General features: G+C 37.8%; 1 long non-coding RNA gene across 4 annotated transcripts in view; it reads right to left on the reverse strand.

Moving 5' to 3' along the window:
- LOC307177557 overlaps positions 1–14,311 on the reverse strand; it is a 202,683-nt gene that overhangs the window by 169,847 nt on the left and 18,525 nt on the right. For 3 of the 4 annotated variants that reach the window (XR_013825064.1, XR_013825065.1, XR_013825066.1), the window contains exon 3: positions 4,980–5,070. This is a non-coding gene — a long non-coding RNA (uncharacterized lncRNA). Of the gene's footprint in view, positions 1–2,709; positions 5,071–14,311 lie in introns of those variants that run through there. The other variant, XR_013825067.1, reaches the window with a different exon arrangement.

The raw sequence follows: 14,311 nt of genomic DNA on the forward strand, positions 1-14,311 counted from the left end.
AGCACTCTGTGTCTCTAGGCTGCTTCACCGACACCCCATTGGCTTCCCCAGAGCCACCGCCAGGGGACTCCTGGGTTCCTCTGAGCAAAAACTGCTGGACTAAACAACACTGAAAGCCAGGTTTGGTATTCTGTGTTTCTACAAAAACAACAAAGCTTGGAAATATGGCATACAGACATTTACAGACACACTTCACTTTATAGAATAGAATCTGTGACAAATTATTTCTAAAATAAATCCCATGTTTCCTATTGAATAACATTCCGTTACAGAATTGTTTTATCTTAGATTCTGATCTTCCTTTGGTAGCAGCAGCTAATATTTTCACTTTTTGCTGTTGTGTCTCTCCTTTCCTCCCTATAAACGTCATTGTCCAACACCCACTCACTGCCACACACCGTGCCCTGTGTTTTATGTCATGTAAGTTTCTCTCAACTTGTTCATTCGATCTTAAAAGGGGAATTACACTTGATTTTCGTTCCAGGAGGAAAACTGCTTGATGAAATGAACCCTGGGTTCCATCGTTTAATAAAGTAAAAAAATAAATTTAATCTTTTCAGAAGAACAATAAGACTATCTCCGACCTAAAGTGTCTCTTTGTTCAGTGTGAATGAAAAGTGCATCTAGTCTGTGCTTTGCAATAATCTCAATGATTTTTGCATTAGGAGTGAGTTTAAGAAACTCAGTGTCATCCTCACCACTTCTGCCCTTTTACAGCAGGGTAAAACCACTCCTTTGAATTGGTTTAGTCATCTCTTCCTGAATGAAAAAGAAACTCCCAGGCCCTGAATAAGGTAATGCAAAGGTCAATAAAACATAGTCCCTGACTTCAAGAAGCTCCCAATCCATGGGCAAGGCACATAAATGACTAATTATTGTGAAGCATCATGAATACAATAACAGTGGTGGGAACAAACCTGCTGGGAAAAAGAGGAGGCAGAAATGCATTTTCTCTTAGAGAGAAAAAGTAGGACCCAGGGAAGTTTCATGGAGGAATGACATTTCAGTCTAGAAAGATGTGTAGTATTTCACCAGCACACTCTTGACAAGGGGAACAGTCTGCCCGGAGGCACAGAGGCTCAAAAGGACAAGGCATGATTACTGATTAAGACCTGGAGTCAAAGCACAAGGTACATGGTATGTAGCCATGGACCATGAGGAAAAACTGCTATGGGTGGATTGGGAAAATATATCTTACCTTATTCTACTCTACACCCAATAAGGAAGATTTTTAATCAAGGGAATAGCATAAGACCTGTATTTTCAATAGTCCTGATAGGAGACATTTCAGAGGTAAAATTTATAGATTCTAGTGATGTATTGGAGCCATGGGGAAGAGAAGGTGGTCAAAGAAAATGCTAGTGTGCCAGCTTGGATGACTAGGTAGATGGTGACACCATTAGAGATTAAAGAATCTGAAAAGGAGAAACAACCTTTATATGTAATTGTGGGGAGGAGAGTGAAGAGAACCTAGGAAAAATAATGAGTTTGCCTTTTAATGTACCTTTAGAAATTCCTATTAATATATATACAAATTATATATAATTTATAATAGTATATTATATAGATTATAATTTGTATGTGTATTTATACTTTTGTGTATCTATTATAAACATTTCTAAAGATATATTAAAAGGCAAACTCATTATTCAATTTTATATACTGTATTTTAAATTTTATGGGTTTGTATAAGTTTATATGTCATATAATAAGATATATTAATATATATTATATATATAACATAAAAATATGTTCATACTGAGATGTGCAGAAGTCCCTGTTCATACCTTGCTGGATCTGTTTTATTATAACAGAGTCAAGCAATGCTCAAAGGAAGTGAGATCTAGACTTAGTGGGAAGGAGTCATTCTCAAGTATTAGCGGTAGAGCTTATCGCCATATAAACCACATGTGAATTCAGAGCCTGGCAAACTGGACCAAGGGGCATGAAAGAAATCAAGCTACAGGACTCAGGCACCTTAAAATTCCTCTGCATAAGAACAGGATTAACCAAGGAATCTGGGGCTGCAAATGGGAAGTCAGGTAGCATTAACCTAGGAGAGAGAAGGAGCAGGGCCAGGGCAGGGACTGGCAGAGAAAATAAGAAATCATACCTATTTTATGGGATAGTCTTAAGAATTAAATGAGATAAGAAAAGTAAGGAGCTTGGCATCTACACATAAAAAGGACTTAATCTTAACCTCTTACTTATGCAGTATAGACGTCAAAAAAGACACACTGCAACTATCATCATGTCATTTTTATGAAGTGAGCATTTACGGTTCCTGTTACATAGAAGTTCATTCTGTATAATTTCACAAAGAAATTATTCCATATGCCACATATTCATCCTAGGAAGCAACCTCCTGATGTGTAACATATTGGAGTCCCAAGTGGCCATCCTGTGTGTACCCACCATCTTATCCTTGGTGCTACCAACCCTCCCTGTCTTGTATGCTATAATATTTGGCATTCTGTCACACACATTTTTTTTTTTACAATGGTTGCTCAGAAAGTAAATAATTACTTATCTCCAAAAAATAATGTAGTGGAGCAAGATGATAGTACTGACTGTCCTTAGCAATTCTGTCTGTTGCCTTATTCTCCGCCCTGCTCTTTCCTCACCTGCTTTCAACAAAGATTTTCTAAGGTGAAGTTGATAAGGTGAATGTGAAACTTCTCACATTTCAATAATGAAAGGGGCATTAAATGTGATTTCCCTGACATCACAGAGGCTCAACTCTGTTCTGTAAATTCTGCTTAATTAAAGCCAGGCTTCTTCATGAACTTTGCAAAAAGACTTCTGACAAAATGGCTTCTTAAGGTTTCAGCACCCAAGTGCATAATATCCAGCTATCAAAATGTATTAACTCAAAAGAACTCATTATCCAATTATGACACAGATTTAACATTACTATACATTTAGAGAGAATCTGTTTATCCATAGGACCTCTGGTTTTATGAGCATTGAAGAAAATAAGGCTTATGTGACTCACATGTGTTTTGCAGAGGAATCTGCAAGAATGCATCTCTCACATTGAGAAATACCTCTATCTTATTCTCAGATATTAGCTCCCTCTCACTGCATCATTTACTACAAAATTAAATACTTGTTCTTATATTTAACTTAACTGGTTATTTTCACCTAGAATATTTTCTTTTAAAATATCTAAATATCACCACATCATGCCAAAATTCTACCATTTTCAAACTGGTAAGAAAACGAGAGAGGTTGATTAAGCTTTGACTTTTCACAGGAGAAAGGAAATAAAATTTAGGTGCTGAAAAAGTAAAATAGCCCTCTAAAAGCAATCTAGTTAAAACAAACAAAAAGACAAAAAACCAAATGATTCAAGACCAAGGATCGCATACAATTAGAAATTATTTTATTCCTGGATTGGTATTCTGGCAGATTAAAAAAAAAAAGTTCTGCCAGTGAGCATTGCATATATAGATATAGACAGACATAGACCATAGATATAGACATAGACATAGATATAGATATTTATATATGAATGTATATGTGAATGGCATCACACATATACCTGCATTCACACACACACAAATATAAATAAGGACCTGGACTCAAACATTTCAGCATGCATTTCTAAATGGCTTACTTGTCCAAGATATTGCCAACACAATTATGCAAGTAAAAAGAAGGATAGAAAAATGTATTTTAGGGCTTCCCTGGTGGTGCAGTGTTTGAGAATCTGCCTGCCAATGCAGGGGACATGGGTTCCAGCCCTGGTCTGGGAAGATCCTACATGCCGCGGAGCAACTAAGCACCATGTGCCACAACTACTGAGCCTGCACTCTAGAGCCCGCGAGCCACAGCTACTGAGCCTGCACGTCTGGAGCCTGTGCTCCGCAACAAGAGAGGCCGCGATAGTGAGAGGCCTGCGCACCACAATGAAGAGTGGCCCCCGCTTGCCGCAACTAGAGAAAGCCCTCGCACAGAAACGAAGACCCAACACAGCCATGAATAAATAAATAAATAAAATTTTTTAATGTATTTTATCCCGAAATATATCATAATATTAGACAATAGCATGATAAAAGTCAACATTTTTCTCACTTTGCAGAATGAGGTCTCATCAAAGCTCACCAAATACATATGGCCATGTTATCTATTACTGTTCTCACCCTTTAGAGGCAGAAACAGATATACAGAAATCATATGACATCTTAAAGATTATATCAGTCTCCAGCTGTCTTATCCAATATTTTGTCTGATAACTGGCAGAACAGATGCTTGGAACTACTTTCTTCCCTCTCTCCTCATTTTTTATCCCTTTCTCTCTACTATTGAAGAGCAAGCGATGACGTGGGTTTTCTAATACTCTTAACTAGAATCATTTTCTAAAATGATATTATGGTTCATGGAATCGCCAAGTTAATTGGATTTTGACTCCACTTAAATTACTTTTAAGAGACCAATCTCTTGGTCAAAGAGGAAACAAGTAAGTGGGCTCCAGAACTACAACTCAGATATTTAAGTGACATTATAACATAGAATCAGCAGATTATTCGAAGATGACATATTGGTAGTTATTCTTTAATTTATTGATTATAGATTCACTAGCCTTCTGAAAAAGTACAACAGATAAGCCTATAAAATGCATCTAAAAGTCACCAGGTGAATAAAGCAATAAGAAAACAATGACTGTGTCTAATGATGAAAAAAATACCAGATCCCAAAATGACAAATTTTAGCTAGCTACCTTCACAAAGGAATTGACTGCCAGGTCTATTCAAATTTTCATGTACAGAAAATGGTCTTTCTAAAAATAAAAAAACTGACCTACAAGCAGTTTAATTTCCATATACATCAACCACCCTGATAAAGGAACCAGAATGTTTTATAAGCTTAGCATTTAAGAAAAATGATGCGATGATGGTGTTTATTAGCATGAATCATAAATTTCACAAGAGAAGATGATCAAAGGCTGATATTAAAAAAAGACTATAGGGAATTACCTGGTGGTCCAGTGATTAAGACTCGGCATTTCCACTGCTGTGGGCCTAGGTTCAATCCCTGGTCAGGGAACTAAGATGCCACGTGGCAAAGCTAAAAAAAAAAAAAAAAAAAACACAGACTATAACGCAACACTGTAAATCAACTATACTTCAATAAAATAAATTTTTTAAAAAAGAACAGACTATTATTTGAATTAGTCTTAAAAGTAGTATTTGGGGCTTCCCTGGTGGTGCAGTGGTTGAGAGTCCGCCTGCCGATGCAGGGGACACGGCTTCGTGCCCCGGTCCAGGAGGATCCCACATGCCGCGGAGCAGCTGGACCCGTGAGCCATGGCCGCTGAGCCTGCGCATCCGGAGCCTGTGCTCCGCAACGGGAGAGGCCACAACAGTGAGAGGCCCGCGTACCGCAAAAACAAAACCAAAAAAAAAAGTAGTATTTGGAAAAAGCATGAGAATAAAAATTAATTGCAAATTTTGGAGAGTTTAATTGGTGATATATAATATACACTAAAGGAAGAAATAACAAGGAAGCTGGAAGACTGGGTAGGGAGCCACTTTAATGGTCCCAGATCCGGTGGGGGCCACTGTAATAGTCCAACAAGCAGTAAGGTGGTAGAGTGGGATAAAGAGACGTCAGGTAAGAGAGAGGTTGTGGAGGTAAAGTTGACAAGAATTGGTATCTAATTGAATTTAGAAGGTGAGAGAAAGGAAGATATCAAAGATGATGACCAAGAATTTTAAAATTTGAGAAAGGAGATCCTATCTTATATTGTTTTGGACCTAAGAAAGCCCTCAGAGTTCATCTAGTACAATCTACTACTACAAAGATGAAATTTAAGTTCCAGGGAGTTTAGGTAATCCACCAAGGTCACACAGCCACTAGTGACAGAGTTAGACTAAAATCCCAAACTGCTGACTTCCAAAGTTCATATAACTTATCAAAGGTTAGGGAAGTTATCCAGAGAAATAATCAGCCTAAGGGAGAACACATTTAATAACAAAAATAAAGATGAAGATAATAACAATGACAATAAAAAGTATTTCATTTAGCATATGCTTACAATAAACCAAGCAGTGTATACCAACTCTACATCCATAAGCTTCTCTCTGTAACTACTCTATGACACAGGTACTATTAGCACCCCCATACACAGATGAGAAAACTGAGACAGAGGTTAAATAACTTCAAAATCATAGAGTTAATAAGGGGCAGGGTCTGGGTACAAACCCAGACAGTCTGACTCCAGAGTGTGCATTCCAGCCCAATTTGTGTCTTACTGAAGAAACAGTGAGACATCCCAAGTAGATATCCAACAGGTTGCTATAAAGGTTGTACTACGTTTGGGTGGAATCAAGACTGTAGATGCAGATAAAGGCCAATGATGAAGCCATGGAAACACATGAGCCTGCAAAAGTAATGAATGTAAGGAGAGAAGAGAAGGAAAAGGAAAGGAGCTGACAGCATATTCTCGAAATGGGGTTGCACTGTGCAGCTAGAGGAGAAAGGAGACTCGGAGGAAAGATAGTCATAACGATGGGAGAAGATGCAGAGGGTAGGGTAATGGACACCTGTATAGTTTTGGTTTAGGTTTTGGTTTAATTTTCCTTATCAGAGACCCCCAAACAGACCTGAAGACAAGGTAAGCAAAGAATCTTGTCCTGGCACAAGAAAACTTTCAGCTCAAAATGGCTTATTTGTCTAGAATTTGCATCTCTGCCACGTTCCATGTTTACTAAATTCTTAGATCTCAATTTTTGGCCTAACCATTGATTCCAATTTTTCTCCAACCTTTAGGGTCGACTTTGCCTTATCTTGCATTTTCTTTCTAGCTACACCTCGTGAGACCCATCAGCTCAGAATGATCCATCTAGTCTTAATCATTGATGTCACCTGTCAAGGATTGTTTCTTTTCAAGAAAAACCAACAATCTGAAGAAATCTTAAGTAGAGGGAATGTCCTTTCATTAAGAGGTGTCCCATTACTCAAGGCAAGGAAAAGGAGCCAAGCCACAAAAATGGCTGGCCCTGGGATATGACACAAAGGCTCTCTTGCTTTCTCTTGCTTTCTCTCTCTCTTCATATGGTTCAATCTCTTATCTATGTTGTGAACCTGCTTTATACTTTCTCTACTGTTATTTGGTCATCAGACCCTCTGTCCATAAAGAGCCATCCAAACACCCCCACTCTTACGTTCCTGCAATTTTGGGGATCACCATGAACAAACACTTTTCATGTCTCGCTTCAACTTCCCTCACTAGAGATCTGATGGATTCAACTTGGTTTAACTGTTCGCTCCAGTCCTCAGCTGCGACCAATGATGGGCAGTTTTAAAAGTTAAAACATGGCCACCTAGGTCCACACTTTCCACAGGACTGGTAAGAAATTTCAAAGGAAAGAACATGATGATGGCCCCAGACCATTCATATCCTCTCCTGTTCCTCTGATCTACTGAACAAGCAGACTGCCTGCTGCTTACAACTCAGGGTTGAGAAGGGGAGAGGTTAGGATATGATGGAATAATCAGAAAAAAACCTCAGAGAGAAGATAAGACATGAATTTCTCTGCTTAAGCTATGTGAAAGTTGTAGAAACAAAGATATTTTAAGAGAAAGACAAGTAACACAAGGAAAGGCATAGAGATGAGAAGAGCATAGTCTAAAGTGCCCAAGCTAATAAAAGAAGAGGAAATTTTGCACAAAATTAGCCATTTCACATATTGGCAACCTCCCTCTCTCTGCTGAATTCTTGACATCAGCATTTACATGCTCAAATTTCTATCTTATTTAAAACACAAAAGCAAAATCAGAACACCCTGAACCAACTTCCTACCAAAAGCCCTCAAGCTGATAGCTACAGACTATCTCCTATTACCCTTTCAGAGCCAAATATCTCATAACAGTCTTCTACATTCATTGTCTCCAACTTTCAAATGTGTTTTCAAACCATTCTGGTCTGACTTCTGTCCTCATCACCCAATGGAAAGTGGTCTCAAAAGGGTCACTAATGATTTCTGTCACTAAATCTAATGGAAAATGTTCAGCCCTCACCTTATTTGACCTCTCAGTACCATTTAACTCTGTTCACCAAATCTTCTTTCTCAAAACACTTTTGCATGGCTCATGGGAGGATGCATCCTCTGGGAATTACTCTTCCTTCCTGCCTTCTCCTAACAAACTCTGAGATTTGGGTTTCTCAAGTCTTGGTACTCAGTCATTTCCTCTTTTCACTAAGTATGCTTTCGTGGCAATCTCATCCGTATAGTTTTCTTTTATACACTGATGATTCCAGATTCCAGCCCAGACCACTCCTTTAAGCCCAGGACTTATATATCCAAACACCTCTCGACATTTCTCCCATTGGAAGCATCTCTTCACGGCACTATGGTCAGTGCCACGGTATTGGATGGCTGAAATCCACCATGATGAGAGTATTTACACTATGGAAATTGGCAAATGCTACAAATTCATTTCTTTTCTTCTTTTTGGACAGCTAGTTGTTCATCTTTTACAAAACACCACTGCTAAAGCTTCATAAACTTAGTATTTCAGAACTGAAGGCATACTGTTCCCACTTTACCCAACTTGGTTCTCTTGTAGTGAACCCTATTTTTGTGAATATTGCCACCAGAAGTCCAGTTCATAGTTAGGCTTATGATCTCCCTCTTCCTTATTTTTACCACCTGTATCTTTTCAGTTGCACCACCTAAATATTTTTCTATTCTATCCATATCTATCCATGCCCACTTTGCCATCAACACTTTTCTAAATTCCCTCAGACTAATAGTCTACTAAACATTTTTCCTATATCCAAACTCTCTCCTCCATGTGGTAGCTTTTTTAAAAACACAATTCTGATCATGTCACTCTCTTTCATGATTTCCCATTGTTTTTGAATAAAGATGAAGTTCTTTATCATGGCCTTGAGTCCTTACCTGGCTTGGCTTTGCCTTCCTCTCTCCTGTCTCACACCCATCTCCCCTTCTCTCCACACTTCATTAAATGTTCTGTGTTCTTGCTGTACTCAGAGCCCATGCACATGCTATTCCTTCTGCCTATAATGGTATTTTATCTTTTCTCCTTCATCTAAGAAACTCTTATTCATCCTTCAAATCTCACCTCAATAATACTTCCTCTAGGAACCTTCTTTGACCCCTCAGATTAGGTCTCACATCCTAACGACATGTTCACAGAACAACCCATATCTCCCCTATACTTTTCACAATTGTCATCAAATAAACATAGAATTATTTGTTTAACCTCTGCCTTTCACAGCAGAATGTACCCACGAGAGCAGATACTGGGTCTGTCTTGTTCAACATTGGATTCTCAATAGCAAGTACAGTAACTTATACACATAGTAGGTGCTCAATAAATACTCAATGAATAAATAAGTTTTCAGTGGATGAAGACCATCTTTTTACTGTTATGCTCACTCATAGAGAATAATCCATCAGGTTCCCTAGGCCAGATGTTGAGGGGAAGATAGGCCACAAAGACAGTTTCAGTGTAAATGTTTCCTACATCTAAAAAGAAAAACAAAACAGTATGAAAACTGCAGAAATATAACTACTTCAACCACCTGTGGACCCAGAAGAACAGAACGAAGTGGATTATTCAATTAATGGTAAATTTGACAACCACCAGAAATACCATTGAAGTCCTGGGCCAAAAACACAGTAATAGAAGTGAATAATGATCCAACACCACTGAACCACATCTAAATAACAGGAAATGTTCCTGACTCTTTCTTACAAGACTCTTCAGAAAGAACAAACTCAAAATGGAATGTCAAAGGGCAACTCTAGGAAAAATATTTTAAAACCAGATGCATACTTTTTATAACCACTCTCCTCAGATCATTCTGCAAATATAAAATTCGAGAGATTCTGGAAGGATTTGACAAAGTGACCCAAAGGTTTAAGCTGTCTCAATACCTGTCATAAGGGCAACACCCCTCCCTGACTATTGATATTTCTCTGCAGAATTTGTTAGATTTCAATCTACTATAATATTGTCAGTGATTTTGGATGTATAAAATAAATAATACTAATATCAACAATTATAAAAATTTCTATTTTTCATAATTATTAGACAGGAACCATTCTAAGTATTTTTATATCCAACCACACATTTCATCCTCACAATATCCCTAGTGACATGTACTACTACTATTTCAATGTTACAGATGAGTTAACATACATAAAGAGGTTCAGTCATTAGCTCAAGGTCACTCAAGTTTTCCCAAGGTTGCACAAACCCAGGTGGAGCTAAAATTTGAATGCAGGCATGTTAGCTGCAAAGCCTACATTTTCGGTCACTATACTATAGGACCTTATCTCTGTTTATTAGAGTTTGGGTTTGGTAGAAACTCTCTAGGATCAAACAGAGGTTTGCTTGGTCAGCCTGTATGTTTACATATGTGAGAAGGAAAGCAATGGTCTTTCAGTCCCACCACTTTTGTGTTGAAACCTGGCATAAAGGCATCTGCATAGCCTGATGGGTTGAATTCTATCATTCCCAGAAACTTTCCTTTCTCTTTCTCCATGCTCCATTCACCACCATCCTGATATTAGAGTCTCCTACTAAAGTGGATGGAAATCAAATGCTCAGACACATAGAAAAAGATGGGTATTCCATCCACTGGAGGCTAAGACTAAAATGGCAGGGAAATGGGAAAAAGGGATGCCAAGGGCAGCCTTGCAGGAACTCCTCTCCTGACACCTCATGGCAGTGAAAGGCAAGTGTATCCAGTGGTTTGCAGCCTCTCCCTTTGCTTAGTTGAATCATTTCAGGAGTGAACTGCATGTATTGTTAAAATCTCCATTGAATGGTGAAAAGAATGGCACAATCTTACAGGAGTTTGAAAGGTCTCTGCTTTTCTCGTGTATTTTAAAGTTGAGCTGTCTTTGGAATAGACTCTTTCGCAGGACACAATGTTTATGTGTTTTGAAGAAAATGATGTGTGTTCTGTTTTGCAGTTTTGCTGAACATTTAAAAGCATACAAGAGAGTATTTTCAAAATGTAACTGCCGTTGAAATGCCTGGAGAAGAGAAGCGTTAGAGATGGCTAGTAGAGGCATGCTCCAAAGCTTCGAGCACGATGTTCAGTCGGAAGGAGGATCACAAGAATTACTGGAGTTAACAAAAGCACTGTTTACAGAAGCAGCCAAATGGAAAAAACCGATATCCACACTGGTTGTTAGGTGCAATGTTTGCTGACGCTTTTTTCAAATGTGTTTTTGTTGATCGTTCATGGACTTGGCTAAGGTGGATGTTACTTACAGTTCCAAGTTCATTAGAAACGCACACACCTGTATGCATCTGTGCCTCACTGGACGTAGGTGCAGACTAGATGCATCAGAAGACCTGCTACATAGACTTGGAATCACATCCATGAGACAGTCCCACATTTCAGGACTAAGGCCATGGTGCTTTTTCAAATAGATTTATATTAAGAAATAAGAGTCAAGGAGCGGGTTTTCTCATTTTCTGATTCGATGACATGAACGTGCTCAGCCACTATAGAGTTTTAAGGTAAAACCCAATGGCTTTTAAGACCTAGGCCTCCAGGTCACACAGCCGTTTCCACAATTTTACATTTTTTTAAAATTTCATGTGTTCCTCATTTTTTAAGCAAAATCTCCTTCCCCTGATGTCTCACACCTCCGCTCCCAACAAGAGAGAACACCCTTCCTCTTTGTGTTTGTTTTAAGGAAGATGGAGGCAGATAGTATCCCTCCCTCTTTCCTGCCTTGCCTCTGACTACCTCCCATCTCTGCCTTGGGCTTTGTCAGTTCCTTTCTCTCTACACTGCATCTCCTTTAGCTCCAAAAATAGATCATTCAATTTAGGAAGAACAATTAACTGGGATGAAAAAACAAATCTGAAGTATGGGGAGGCACTTCAGCTTCTCTATCAGGCACGAAGTAACTGGCAGCGCCAGGCAATGTCTTTACTGGGGATTCAGGTTCCTTCTCCAGTGTGAGCTTCAGGAAAATCGTGGACACAGAAAGGTCAGACTCAGTTTCTACAGTTCCCCAGCACCTCCCTTGTCAGCTCCAAACATGTCACAGAGCAATGACACAAAGAAAAGACTCTGCTGTGATTTCACGAGTGTGTGTACTAGATTTGCTCCATAAACAGCTCTTGGATGTTTTACATAATTTCTCACCCAGTAGATACTTATCATTTTCTAATGCATTGACCTGTCCCTTGAAAACTAATATATCAGGAGCATTCTGATAATTCCAAGGGCACTATGATTCAAGACTGCTGTCATCCTAGGGCAATGTTTCTTACTTTTAGAAACTCCTGCATCAGAATCACCTGGAGTCCTGGTTAAAAAGGCAGATTCCCAGCCTACTTCTCAAACAGAATATCCAAGTGATTGTGATGACACTCATGTTTGAGAAATGCTAACTTAAGAACTCTTCATGAAGACATGGCCAAGTTTAGAAAGTTAAAGACCCTCTAGATCAGTGGTTCTCACCTGGGGTGATTTTGCCTTCTAGGTGGTCACAACTGGAGGAATTGGGTGGGTGCTATTGGCATCTAGTAGGTAAAGGCCAGCAATGGTGGTAAATGTCCTACAATGTACAGGATAACCCTCCACAACAAAGAATTAATTCTCCAACCTAAAATGCTGCTGGAAGCACTATTTACAATAGCCAAGACATGGAAACAACCTAAATGTCCATCAATAGAGGAATGGATAAAGAAGATGTGGTATATATATACAATGGAATATTATTCAGCCATAAAAAAGAATGAAATAATGCCATTTGCAGCAACATAGATGACCTAGAGATTATCATACTAAGTGAAGTAAGACAGAAAGAGAAATACAAATACTATATGATATCACTTGTATGTGGAATTCTAAAACACAAGATAAATGAACATATCTATGAAGAAAAACAGACTCACAGACATAGAGAAGAGATTTGTGGTTGCCAGAAGGGTGGGAAGTGGGGGAGGAAAGGATTGGGACTTTGGGATTAGCAGATGCAAACTATTACATATACATATAGGCTGGATAAACAACAAGGTTCTACTGTATAGCACAGGGAATTATACTCAATATCCTGTGATAAACCATAATGGAAAAGACTATGAAAAAGAATATATATATATATATATATATATATATATATATATATATATAAACTGAATCACTTTTCTGTGCAGCAGAAGTTAACACAACTTTATAAATCAATTATACTTCAATACAATTTTTTAAAATGCTGCTGTAGAGGGATGAGTCATTTCTGATCCCAACTTGGAATTCGCAGTCACTATAGAGAAATCCCAAGAGTTTTTTTATGATCTAGATGAATGTTTCTCAAACTGTAAATCATTAAATCAGTTTAGTGGTTTATGGCCAACATTTTTTAATGGAACGAGTTGGAATAAAAGGGAACACGAGAAAAGAGAGAACAGGAGAAAAGAGATATATCAGAATATATCACACATGGTAAGGCTAAGTATTAATTCATGAAATTTTTATTTTAGTTGCAATATATGAACTTAATTATTGTGGAATATATAAAAGAGGATATAAAATGTATTTCTCTTTTATACATCTTTTCATTATTAAATATATCGCATACCCATAAAGTATACAAACCAGCATTCAGGACAACCTAAATGTCCATCAACAGATGAATGGATAAAGATGTGGTATATATGTATGTATACATACACACACACACACACACACACACACACAAATGGAAGATTACTCAGCCATTAAAAAAAAGAATGAGATAATGCCATTTGCAGCAACATGGATGGACCTAGAGATTATCACATTAAGTGAAGTAAGCCAGACAGAGAAAGACAAATATCATATTATATCACTTATATGTGGAGCCAAAAAAAAAAAAGATACAAATGAACTTATTTACAAAACAGAAATAGACCCACAGAAACAAACTTATGGTTACCAAAGGGGAAAGTGAGGAAGGAGGGATAAATTAGGAGTTTGGGATTAACATATACATACTACTATTTATAAAATAGGATAACCAACAAAGACCTACTGTATAGTACAGGGAACTATACTCAATATTTTGTCATAACCTATAAGGGAAAGGAATCTGAAAAAGAAAAAAAATATATATATATATGTGTATATATACATATATGTATAACTGAATTACTGAGCTGTATACCTGAAACTAACACAATGTAAATCAACTATACTTCAATAAAATAAAATAAAATACAAAAAATGTACACAAACCGTAAATGTGTGACTTAATGAATTATTGTATTTATTGTGTTATTATGATGTAAACATTATGTAACCATCACTCAGGACAACAGAATTAAG

This window comes from Stenella coeruleoalba, assembly GCF_951394435.1.
Source record: "Stenella coeruleoalba genome assembly, chromosome: 1".
Taxonomy (NCBI): domain Eukaryota; kingdom Metazoa; phylum Chordata; class Mammalia; order Artiodactyla; family Delphinidae; genus Stenella; species Stenella coeruleoalba.